Source organism: Arachis ipaensis, chromosome B05 (genome assembly GCF_000816755.2).
Source record: "Arachis ipaensis cultivar K30076 chromosome B05, Araip1.1, whole genome shotgun sequence".
Taxonomy (NCBI): Eukaryota; Viridiplantae; Streptophyta; class Magnoliopsida; order Fabales; family Fabaceae; genus Arachis; species Arachis ipaensis.
In genome coordinates this window covers 66,455,234-66,466,675 of record NC_029789.2, presented here as the reverse complement: position 1 = coordinate 66,466,675, position 11,442 = coordinate 66,455,234, and the positions used below count along the sequence as shown (strand labels likewise).

The 11,442-nt window shown below is 34.7% G+C and overlaps 2 long non-coding RNA genes across 18 annotated transcripts; one reads left to right on the top strand and one right to left on the bottom strand.

Moving 5' to 3' along the window:
* LOC107643672 lies at positions 1 to 5,614 on the bottom strand. Of its 17 annotated transcripts, XR_002363027.1 has the most exons (12): positions 4,960 to 5,589; positions 3,784 to 4,085; positions 3,371 to 3,470; positions 3,166 to 3,228; positions 2,949 to 3,080; positions 2,559 to 2,864; positions 1,980 to 2,033; positions 1,783 to 1,854; positions 1,349 to 1,450; positions 653 to 710; positions 338 to 500; positions 1 to 245 (listed from the first exon to the last, which is right to left on the bottom strand). It is a non-coding gene; the product is annotated as an uncharacterized LOC107643672 (long non-coding RNA). The 17 variants fall into 17 exon arrangements; XR_002363023.1 differs by having other exon boundaries at positions 3,371 to 4,085; positions 4,960 to 5,597; XR_002363032.1 differs by having other exon boundaries at positions 2,949 to 3,500; positions 3,784 to 3,881; positions 4,055 to 4,085; positions 4,960 to 5,596.
* LOC110272123 lies at positions 5,882 to 9,766 on the top strand. Its single transcript, XR_002363020.1, has 3 exons — positions 5,882 to 6,490; positions 7,674 to 8,201; positions 9,442 to 9,766. It is a non-coding gene; the product is annotated as an uncharacterized LOC110272123 (long non-coding RNA).

Below are 11,442 nucleotides of genomic sequence, written 5' to 3'. Positions count from 1 at the left end.
TGTGAACACTCAAATTTATGTTCCTACATTCAATACTGGGTAAAAGCCTACAACAATGTCATCTATGTACATGCAACGCTTGCATACATGAAATTTACAAACATTAACAAAAATGAATTTCTAAGAAGAGAATTAAGAATTATACAAGACACAGATTTTACAAATTGACTCTAATGGCTTCATTTTCTTTAGATATTTCCTTCGCTCCTCGGTTCTATCACCTAGTTGACCAAAGCCATTAGCCCCTGGAAAATATCATAAGCAGAGTGTTAGACTCTTATTACTTCTATATTTTTTGAACATTTAAAGTATGAAACATTGCAAATAGCAAACCAACATTGTGATAGTGTGAACCAAACAACGTAGTGACCAGAATTTGTTCTCCAAATAATGCCTTAACACTTCTACATGCGTTCTTTTGGCAAAGTTCCTGTAAACTCTGCTTCCAAAGTAGTCCCACTTTCTTTGTATGCATGAGCACATACATAGCAACATTAAACCTGACACAAGTATCTCATGAAAATCCAGAGGGGAAGAAAAACAACAATTTCATAATCATGATCCATATTTTTAATTTCACAAAGTTAACAATTTGGTAAAAGTTCAATTTCGTTCATAAAATTTTTAACTTATAAAATATAAATGTCTTCACCTTGCTCTGATTTCATTTCTCCCATAGCAATAAATTGACTGTATTTGATTAATCTCATCTGTATATGATCAATGAATGACATTGGTACTAGTTTAAGTAAATTTATATAGCTCATAAATTTTTATAGGACATATATTTTTTTATCAATTCACTAATGAATCATAATAACATATATTAAAGATCATCTATATCAAATTTCACTGCAATCAGACATCAATAAGCATGTAATTAAAAAATATTTTGTTTTTGTATATTTGAACAAATATAATACGTCAATTTTCAAGTATAGCAAATGATTTTAAATTAACATAAAGTTTTCTTAAAATAATCTATAACACATAAGCTTCTAATACGATGACTATTAGTTTTAATTGGGAGTTCAATATCTAGAAGAACTTCTTAGCATTTCATATCAAAATAGCAGCTTGAAGATAAATCTTCTGTAGGTGATACGTACAAGTTGCATGGTAAAAATACACATAATCATGACACATAACTCAAGTACCAGATCATCAAGAGAGCATATATAGTAACTTAATTAGCTTCTCTCCTTAATTATCTCTTGTAATCAATTGATAATAGGGGATAATAATGAGATTCTATACAGCCTCAAGAATGAGAAAAATGCTTAAAAGATGTGCAAGTCTCAAGAATAATAAGAATTCAAAAGGAGATAAAAGTTCCTTTAAAGTTCACCTGTATAATGACATCAGAATCCTAATTGCGTGGGCGCTTTACATCCATTGATGGTTTGCATTCAATCATATTGTCCTCAACCTGAATTGCTCTACCTTTTGGCTGAGTTACCAAATGTTAATTAGTACCAATGTCTAGCTTCATATATTAAGAAAATAACTTGAAACCAACAAAATATTGTGGCATAAATATAAGTGAAGCTGTTTAAAGTTTTAAGTTATAGAGAATAGATAAAAATGGGAGAAAAAATGGAAAAGAAGGTCTATATCAGAACAGGGAGATGATTTTCAAACCATTGATCCAATACTCCTCTTTATGTTAATAATGCACTAATGCAGACTGTGTAGTACAACACAAGACACCTCATACATGGCTCCTATCACCTGGATAACCTTAAAATTCTAACAATGGCCAAGTAATTATCACAAGCATACCAATTCAAATTCGGATGAAAGGGAAAGTGCACTCCCAAACACAACTTCATCAATTTGCTGACTCATGGCTTCCTGAAATATGTTCTAGTCAGCAAGAATGTACAAAAGCATCTAAAATGCCATAAAAATGCTACAGAATTAATTGAGGCACACATGAACTACATGTCAAAATGCATAATACACTGACCGGTACCAACCTTAGACTTAGAGGAGTGCTTGGAACGTTTCTTCTTGAGTGAAGCGGAGGATTTCTTCCCCATTTCAAGCGACCCACAAAATCACATTTTCAAAAACAAGAGAGGGAAAAACAAGAGAGAAAAAAGGAGAAGCTGTTAAATAGGCAAAAGAGGAATTGATGGAACAAATAATTGAAGGGAGAAAGCAAAAGGGTAAAAGAAAGTTTGATGCTTTTTGCGGATGTGTGAATCTAATTAGCAGAAAAGACGCTTTTTCCTCCGAAACCTTTTTCGCTACTCAAACCTATTTATACCATTAAAGCCATTCCTTTGATCGAGATCAACTAACTCTCCGGCACAGACTGGGAAGTGTGAACAAGTAATTCATTTTTCCTTCTTTTTTAGCTTTTACAAAAGCAAAATATGAAGCAAAACAAGTGTATAGCTGTATAAACCCAATTTAGACTTATGAGGAAAATTCTGATGCTTGACATTCAGAATCTGGATAGTTTTGAAGAAGAAAGAAAAAAGGATACAGTCAAGATAAGACAAAAAAAAATTTAAACAGGGAAAATGTGGAAGAAAAACGGCAAAATTTACCTGTTTACTCTTTCCTCCTTCCAATTTTTGCCTTTTAATAGCTTGATTCTCTTGGGCCAAATGGGGAGTCCCAGCAGTGTTGGTTTTCATGGATGATGACTATAACTGTGGTTTTTTACTGGTGCCTATCATTTTAGCTGTCTCTTGCTTCTTGGAGGTCGTGGTTGTCAATCTTTTTTGCAATGTTGGTTTGGGAGTGCAAGCATCTTTTCCTACTTCAGCAGACCCATCTCCAGATGATGAAATCCCTAAGCATGAGCTCTCTCCTTTGCAATCATCTTCACTTCTTTCCGTATCAGCAAGAACCTGATATCCATTGATCATAATTGTTATATGAGAACTTAAGTTAATAATGAGGGAACAAATTTTTCAGATTGCAGCAATAATTACCACATGAGTAGTAGTTGTGTTGTTTTCTTCTTTGACTTCACTGCAAGGTGCATCATCTTCCTTTATTTCAGTAGTCATGCTCTGTGGCTGTTTAATTGTTTCCTAAAAAGTCTCCTCAACATTTTCGGATGTCTAGTAAAACAATATATGATCAATGATGATAATTCAATCAAATTTTAAGCACAACATTATATCATCATTGTAGAAGTAAGAGTACCGTGTCTATTTTGTCAGCTTCACTAAAATCTCACAAGGTATCTACAATGATAGATCTACCAACCTTGATTTTTGGAATGAATGCGGCAACAATTTGAAGAACCAAGTAAAGATCAATCACGTAAATATTTCATACAATAAACACCAATTAGAAAACAAACTAAACAATAGTTTGAACTTTTTATCCCGATAGCCATCCATTTAACCTTTTCGAGCTAAGCACGTATTCTGAGCTGTCGAGGAGATCCCTCAATTTGCTTTCGCTTGAATTATCTCGGCTAGAAACCCCATGAGAGTCGCATTGACCTGAACTTGTTAATGAAACATCATTAGAAGCTGTAACAAAAATGAAGATGGCAGTTAATTCAAATAGAATTAAACCTATAAGTCCCTACAATATATATAATTTACTGTGACAAGTGATTTATGAAAGGTAAATTAAAAAAATATTGAAATAGTATAAAATAGTATAAAAAGGAATAAATAAAGCTACAGAATCTCTGATTCCACTCTTAGACGAAGCACAAGATATTATTCCACCGCAACTCCAACCCAAAACACCCCTTAGGCAGAGTGAAAATGATGTTGACGAAAGAGAGAGAAGATTGTGAGGCTGTACATAGAGAGAGAAAGTAAATGAGTAATGTGTGTAAGTCCATAAGTCCATGGTCCAAGGGGGTGATGTCTATATAAGCAAGCTAGAGCATCCTCACAAACCTGCATCATTACATGCCACTTTAATTATTAATCATACACATGTACCATTAACACACACACACATCTCATCCATATTTCTTTCTTCGTTCCTTCTTCTCTATAGCAAGCAATAATTAGTCAAAATGACTGAGGCCAAACCAGTTGAAGCTGCAACTAACAACAACACTAACCACCTTGCGGATTTTGATCCTCACAAGAAGAAGCCTAAAAGGAACAAGTATGCTTAGTTAGTTAACTAAATTCCAATTAGAAAGAACACAAAATAACAAAGAAGAACAAAGCAATTTGTGGTTTTAAGAAACTTAAAATAGAACCATTCAGTTAAAGAGAGAGCAGAGAATATATTCAAAGGATAAAGTATACAAAGGAAAGCAACTGAATATATTAAACCAAAAAAAGAAGGGAAACAGAAGTGAGGATCAAGAAACAAACAAACAATATCTTCAAACTTAAGCAACAAATGTCAAAACAGAACAGAACAGAACAGAACTTAACTTAACTGAAGAAGCTAAATTAAAAAAAAAGAAAAAAAAGAAAAAGAAGGAAAATTACCTGAACATAGGAACTGACTCAGTAGAAGAAACATTATATAGTATTTTACACATCTTTCCATAATTAAAAAAAAAAGAGATCGAGATTAATACCCCAAGCCTAAGGCGTGTTTTGGGTTCGAGTTGTGGAATAATATCTTGTGCTTCGTCTAAGAGTAGAAACAGAGTCGCTATTTTGCTATTTTCTAATATTGCACATTAGTTAAAATAGTAGAAATCATGCAATAAAAAGCAAGAGCTAACCACTAATCAATTCAATAAAACAATAGAAAACATTATTCAATAATCATCCAATTTTCTTGATTACAAATTAAAACAGCAGCATAGCAAGAGCTCATCACTAATCAATAAAACAGAAGAAAACATTCAATAATCATCTATTTCACAAATTAAAATAGCAGCACAGCAAGAGCTAATCACTAATCAATTTAATAAAAAGTTAATGGCAGAAAATATTCCATTAATCATCCAATTTTCTAAATGGAGCATTTAAAAAAAACGAAGATGGAGCACAACAGAGCACTAACCTTCGAGCAGCACGGCGAGCAGAACTGTGACAGAGAAGCGAGCAGAACCGTGAGAGAGAGAGAGAGAGAGGCGAGTAGCACGACGACCAGAATGACGAGAGGGATGACAAGCAAAACAACAAGAGGACTGGCGAGCTGGCTAACAACGAACCTGGTTGCGATCTTGAGCGCGAAGGGTGGCGACAGTGAGATAGATGGCGGCGTGATGGAGGTTAGGGTTTTCTGAACCTTTCAAGGAAAAGCCACTCAAAACCTTTTCAAAGCAGCATCGAGGAAGACAACGAACACTGACGGTGACGGCGACGGCGATGACAAGCTCGAGGAAGACCACCGTAATGAACGATGAAGGTGACGATGAAGGCGATGATGGTGATGAAGGCTGGGTGTGATGAAGGGCAGTGATGAAGATGGTTCGAGAAGATGAAGCTGGCTGGGTTCGAGAAGATGAAGCTGAGCGACGAATATGGATGAAGCTGACGGCGCCTTTTAGGGTTTGAAAGTGAATTTTAGGGTTGAAAGTGAATTTTAGGGTTAAAAGTGTAAAGTTAGTGTGTTGTTGTTATCATTTTTAGGGTTAAATTTGATAACTTAGAAAAAAAGGTTAAGTGTGGGAAAAAATAGATGGAAACCAAATTTTAGGGGAGGAAATTCTATCGGCACGTTTTTTTACGGTGCCAAAATAAACACGGTATAGCCACGCTTTTCAAGCATCACTACAAGAAAAAAAGTCTATGGCCATGCTTTTTGTTTGCCACGTTTTAAAAGCGTGGCCAAAAGTGGTCAATGGCCACGTTTTTGTGAGGGTGGCGATTGAATAGAGATTTGGCCACGTTTTTTCTTGCCACGCTTCAAAAACGTGGCGAAAAGGGTCAACGGCCACGCTTTTGGAAGGGTGGCAATTGATTAGAGAAACGGCCACGTTTTTTTCTGCCACGCTTCAAAAGCGTGGCCATAGAGAGAAACAGGGATGTTTTAAAAGCGTGGCGACAGGGTTTCATTATGGCCACGCTTACAAAACGTGGCCATATCCTGGTACCACATTTTTTTCCTGCCACGCTTCAAAAGCGTGGCCATAGAGAGAAACAGGGACGTTTTAAAAGCGTGGCGACAAGGTTTCATTATGGCCACGCTTACAAAGCGTGGCCAAAAGCTTTTTAAAAAAAAAAAACCCTAAGACCCGGCCCCCAACCCGGTCCCCAACCCAATTGACGCTCTTTCAACCCGGTCCCCAACCTTAATCGAGCTACCCTGGAAAAGCTCACATACCCGCCGTCACCAGCACCACCCTCGCTGTGCCGTTAGCCTTCGCTCCCTCTCCGCCTCATCTCCTCGTCGCCGTTACCAGCATCCTTACCGTCAGCGTCAGCGCCACCTTTTTTAACCGATTCCTTCCAAAAGCGAATACGACAAGGGACATTGTGGGAAGATGTCGGAGCTCAGAGGCGGCAACTGTTTTCCGCGTCTCTTGCTCGGTGTCAATGTCGGTCTTGCCCTTGTTGAAGGAATCGTTGCTTTCGTTGCATTGTTTCAGGTTCTTCTACTCTTTCTTTCATGTTTCAATTCGCACAGGCATTGCTTTTCGGATATGAAATTAGTTCGTGCATTTGAAATTGGTTCATGCATTTGAAAATTTGGGAAATTTGTGAGAAGATATTTAGATTTTGAAACTTGCATTTTAAATTTTGATATTTTAGCTGTTATATTATTTTACAATCCCTAAACTGTAACCTACTTTTTTTCTTGCCCTAAGAAATTTTTTTCTATATATGAATTCGGTAGCTTCATTAGCTAATAAATAGATTAGCTAAGGTTCTCGAAACCTAATAAATATTGTATTGAAAGATATCAAAACCGAGTTAGTGTGATCTTAGCTTGTTGTTTGAAGATATATATGAATCTGTAAAGGTATGTCTTCTGATTTGCATTTTGATCTTTACAATGATGGTTGCCCGATGTCCAGTGTTATCAATTCACTTTATTTTAGAATTTTTATTTTGTATACTTTCTATTTTTCTCAAAATTGCTATACTTTATGGCAGGAAATCATCAAGAATGTGTTTCTTTACAAAGAGTTGTTTATCTTGTTTCTTTAAATAGCTATGTAAGTTTAACTTGCAGAAAATGTATTAATAAGCTAGAATGTGAGTCAATTTTTGAGCATTTTTCTATTTTCTGTACTAAATTTCGGACTAGCAACTATGATTAGCTGTAGAATAATCTTATGTATTCTCTTGTGCTCTTTTGGTTGATGCCTTCTATTAAATTTTTTAGGAGTTTGTTTAAGTACCAATTATATTATTTGATCTGTTCTAGATTGAAAAGCAAAAGTTGGACTTAAATCAATGAGTATATTCAGGGCACTGCTTATTTTTAACTGGACTCAGGATATTCAGATAATAAAGGACGGTTTGTTTATGAGTTCAAGCTTCTGGAAATTTTGAATTCCATCTCTTTCATTGCCTGAAGAGTTTCAGATGGAAAATTTGAAACTTGATTATATCAATAAGTTCCACATTTTCAACACTAATGGCCTTCTTTATTATTAGCTTTCCCCTGAAGAGGTTTTAAGTTACTGACTTGATATGATGTCGTTTCTATTGTTGGAGTGTGACTTCGTGAATGAATTTTAAGATAATCATACAATCGTCTTACTTATCAATACTTGATATGATGTCGTTTATTTGAACTAATTAATTACCTTTATTCTTGTTCAGCATGGCACTCTCGGGGCACTTGTCCAAGATTCTGTTAACAGCTTCCATGAGACCAACTTCAACGGCCACGTACAACGCTATTCATAACAAGACTGTGACAATGATATTGATTCCCCTTGTCCAGTAGTGGTGTATACTGATTCCCCTTATTTGTTGACGGAGAATGTTAGACTATGACAGTCCATTAGAAGCTCTTGAGACATTAAGCTCTTGTATGCAAAAGGGTGCTGCACTGTAGTTCTTTGCCTTTACTTACTGCCTCTTTTTCTTCTTCTGTGCCGTCGTCTCCATTACGTGCCAACGTCGTCGTCATAAAATCACTACCAAAATCATTACACCGCCGCAACTACCACCCCTTTCTCCGCGAGCCCAGAGCCACTACTAGACCCTATTTTACTGTGCACCCACCCTCCGCCACTGTCGCTACCCCAGCACCACCACTAGGCCGTCACCGTGTTGCTCCGGCCATTCACTCATCATCATCAATCTTTCCCTTCCCTTCCCCTGTTCCAATTCTCTGCTTCCCAGGTTCCCCTTTCATCTCATTTGATTTTATTTCTGTTTGATTAATCTGCTTTAGCTCATTCTATTTAGCTTGTTTAGTTCAACTAATTTAGTTTAGTTGAATTAGATGGTTAGAGAATCTGGACTGGTTAGTGGATGTAGGTTTTGTTTTGTTTACTGCTGCTGTTCAGAATGAATTTGTCTTTCCTCTGAATTTTGTCCTGGATGAACTTGTTTATTGTGCTGTTTTGGTGTTGAATTCTGGAATTGTGATTGGTGTTTATTGTATTTTTTTTCATTGTCCAAAATAGATGCTGTGAAAGTGTTACTGTTTCATTAATTTTTCTTGGTTTGTTGTTGCTGAGTGCTGCTCTGCTTGTTGCTTGGTCCATATTATATGAACTGCAATGATTTTAGTTTGTGGAACTGGTTAAGTCATATGAATTCTGTTTGCTGCTTGCTTGAACCTGGGAAACATGATACTTACTGCTACTATTTAATAAGTGTTGCTGCTTCGTGCTATGTGTTAGTAACTCGTTTCCTCGATGTGATTCTTTGTGCTTATTATGCATTCATGCTCATTACATCCTTAATCATTGGCTGCTGCTGATTTCTCAATTTGTATTTCCTCTTCTGCTCACTTCCTATGCATGCATATATGATGTTGATGAATTTAATTGTTAAAGCATTCATATGAAATTTGATTTGATTGATTGAGTTTGGGAAATAGCCAATTTACTGCTGAAATGCTGCTGGATTTTTCCTAACTTTGTTTTATTAAATGATATTATTTTGTTTGGTGCAACAAGATTCTATTTAACGGATTTTTGTGTCAAAAAGAATCTTATTTGCTAAAGGGTTTTGAAAATTTCCACAAGAGTCTCCTTACAAGTCTTGGTCAATTCTTTAATCTCTTTGCTTGTTTTATCTTATATGTTATTTTTAAGCATTGAACAATCCTTGATTGAGTTTCGGTTTGACTATAAACTCTCATTTGCTTGCTCTCATTTAAATTTCATTATCAAGGTTCACCTGCAAATTGATTTTGGTAGTGATTTTTTTTCCTTTGTTATAGCTAGGTTTTTATGATAAGTGTCTATATTATTCAAAATTGGTAATTTCAATTATTTTACCGTATCTGATTCCTACGTGTATTTTTGCTTATCGTTTACATGAATTTTTTGATGTATTATTTGATCGAAAATAGAAAATTATGCTAGAAACTAATTAACAAAGTAATGTTATTATGCTTTGTGTCTTGCAGTAACAACCACTAACAACACTGAAGCTATTGAGAGAGAAGAATAACAAGTTTGAAGAGGTTCCGCTATTTCGACTTTGCTCCTTCGTCCCTGCTGGTGCCTTCGTCTCTGTCATTCCCTACTCAGTCTTCTCTGCCATTAGTCTTCTCTACCATAGTAGTAGTAGCTTCATCCACACTGAACATAAAACTTTCATTATTCTTTTTTCTTTTCTTCTTTTCTTCTTTTTTTTCATTTGCACGCCATATAAATTGGACCACATACATCCACATTCCACTATTCTTCTTTCTTTTCCCTTTATATCATTTATTTATATTTATATTTATAATGCCATCCTATTTTTTTTTTTAAAAATTGTTATATACAATTTTTTTATTTTTCATAGCATTTTTCAATTTATAAGGGTAAGAACTAATTCGTCACAAATTTCTTTTTAAAATTTGTTGTTAGCCAATAGATTATTATATATATAAGAAGGAATTCAAATTTTTAACACTTACTTAAATAGACAATAAATTAATTACTTGACCAACTTAAGTAAGTTTTGTTGTATAATTCTTTTATATAGAAAAAAAAGCTTTAGATAAAAATAGTTATCCCTTCACTTTTTTGTCTAAGAAAAAACAAATTTAGAAATATAATATTTTAAAATTGGGAATGCTATGAAATGGGTCATATCAGTTAAAATAAGCCTTATTTAAATTTGAATTTGCTTTTTACTTATTCAAAATAAGCCTTATTTGATCTACTTCTATTGCCATTCAAGTTAAATGATTATATAAAGTTAGTGTAGTTTGTGTTTTTGAACAATTTAGTGTAGTTAGTGTACTTATTGCTTGAAAAATGCAGTGGCATTGTAGCTTGTAGGCATTAATTAAAATTGAAGGGAAGGGGGTCCTAATGCATTTCCCCATCAGCAATCAGCAACTCCCAACACTTGCTTCCATTTTCCCTTTTTTATTTCTTCACATTCACATCAACCCTCTTTATACTTTGCATTAACTAGCAACCACTTTTTGTATAAAAGAAATATAAGTTTATTCATGTTTTTCAATTGGTGTTACCACAATTATTTAAATTGTATTAAAGTTTATGAAAATTGAAAACAAAATTATGGGTTAGGACTTTGGAGTACAGGAGTATAAATAGCACAGCAAGATGAGTGGATTTTAGTAGCAGTAGAGAAAATAAAAAAAATATAAGAGAGAATTAAAAAAGAGCATTTCGTGAAGTACAACACAAAGAAAGAAATGATAAAGAACCGACCATTAGAGATTCTCGAGGTTCAATTTCGCATACTAATTCGGTATTGGAGTCTTCCGGCCATCAAGGTAATATTGCCTTTTATTTCTTCCTATACCATCAAGCATACTATCATTGATTCTTCATGTTCCTAAACTTAGGTGTTTTGAAGAAATTTGACATGATATCTTGTAAGAATAATAATCTCTCTTCTTCATGTTTATATTTAGGCTATCTTTGCTAAGAATACTGAAAATAGGTCAACACAAACATGTCCTCATTGAATGGGATCCACAAATTTTGGAATACTACGTAAGCAGCTGGTAATATAACTTATTCTTTGTGATTTCTCTTTTATATATATTCATGGTGTAGTTGCCTAGCTAGTATGCTTCATGTAAACTTTTCTCTATGTACTCTAGCGCGACTCTAAAGAGAACAGTGAAAAACCATCAAGGGCTGAAGTTTTCATAGCAACTCGCACAAGTAAAAAAAGAAAAGAAATTGATGTTAAAACACAAGCCACAATTGTGAGTTGTTTGTATTTGTATTTTGGATATGTACAATATAAATTCTGATGTGATTTCTATCTAAATTGAGTTAATGTGACTTTGTATTTTATTGGTTGTTGCTTTTTGATAGATTGAACTTCAGAACCCCTTAGAAGCAGGAGAAAATAAAGAGGATGCATTTGTAGGAGTGTTAGGAAAGGACCAACCAGGTCGAGTTCGTTGTTATGGGGCTTCGATTACAAGAAGCTC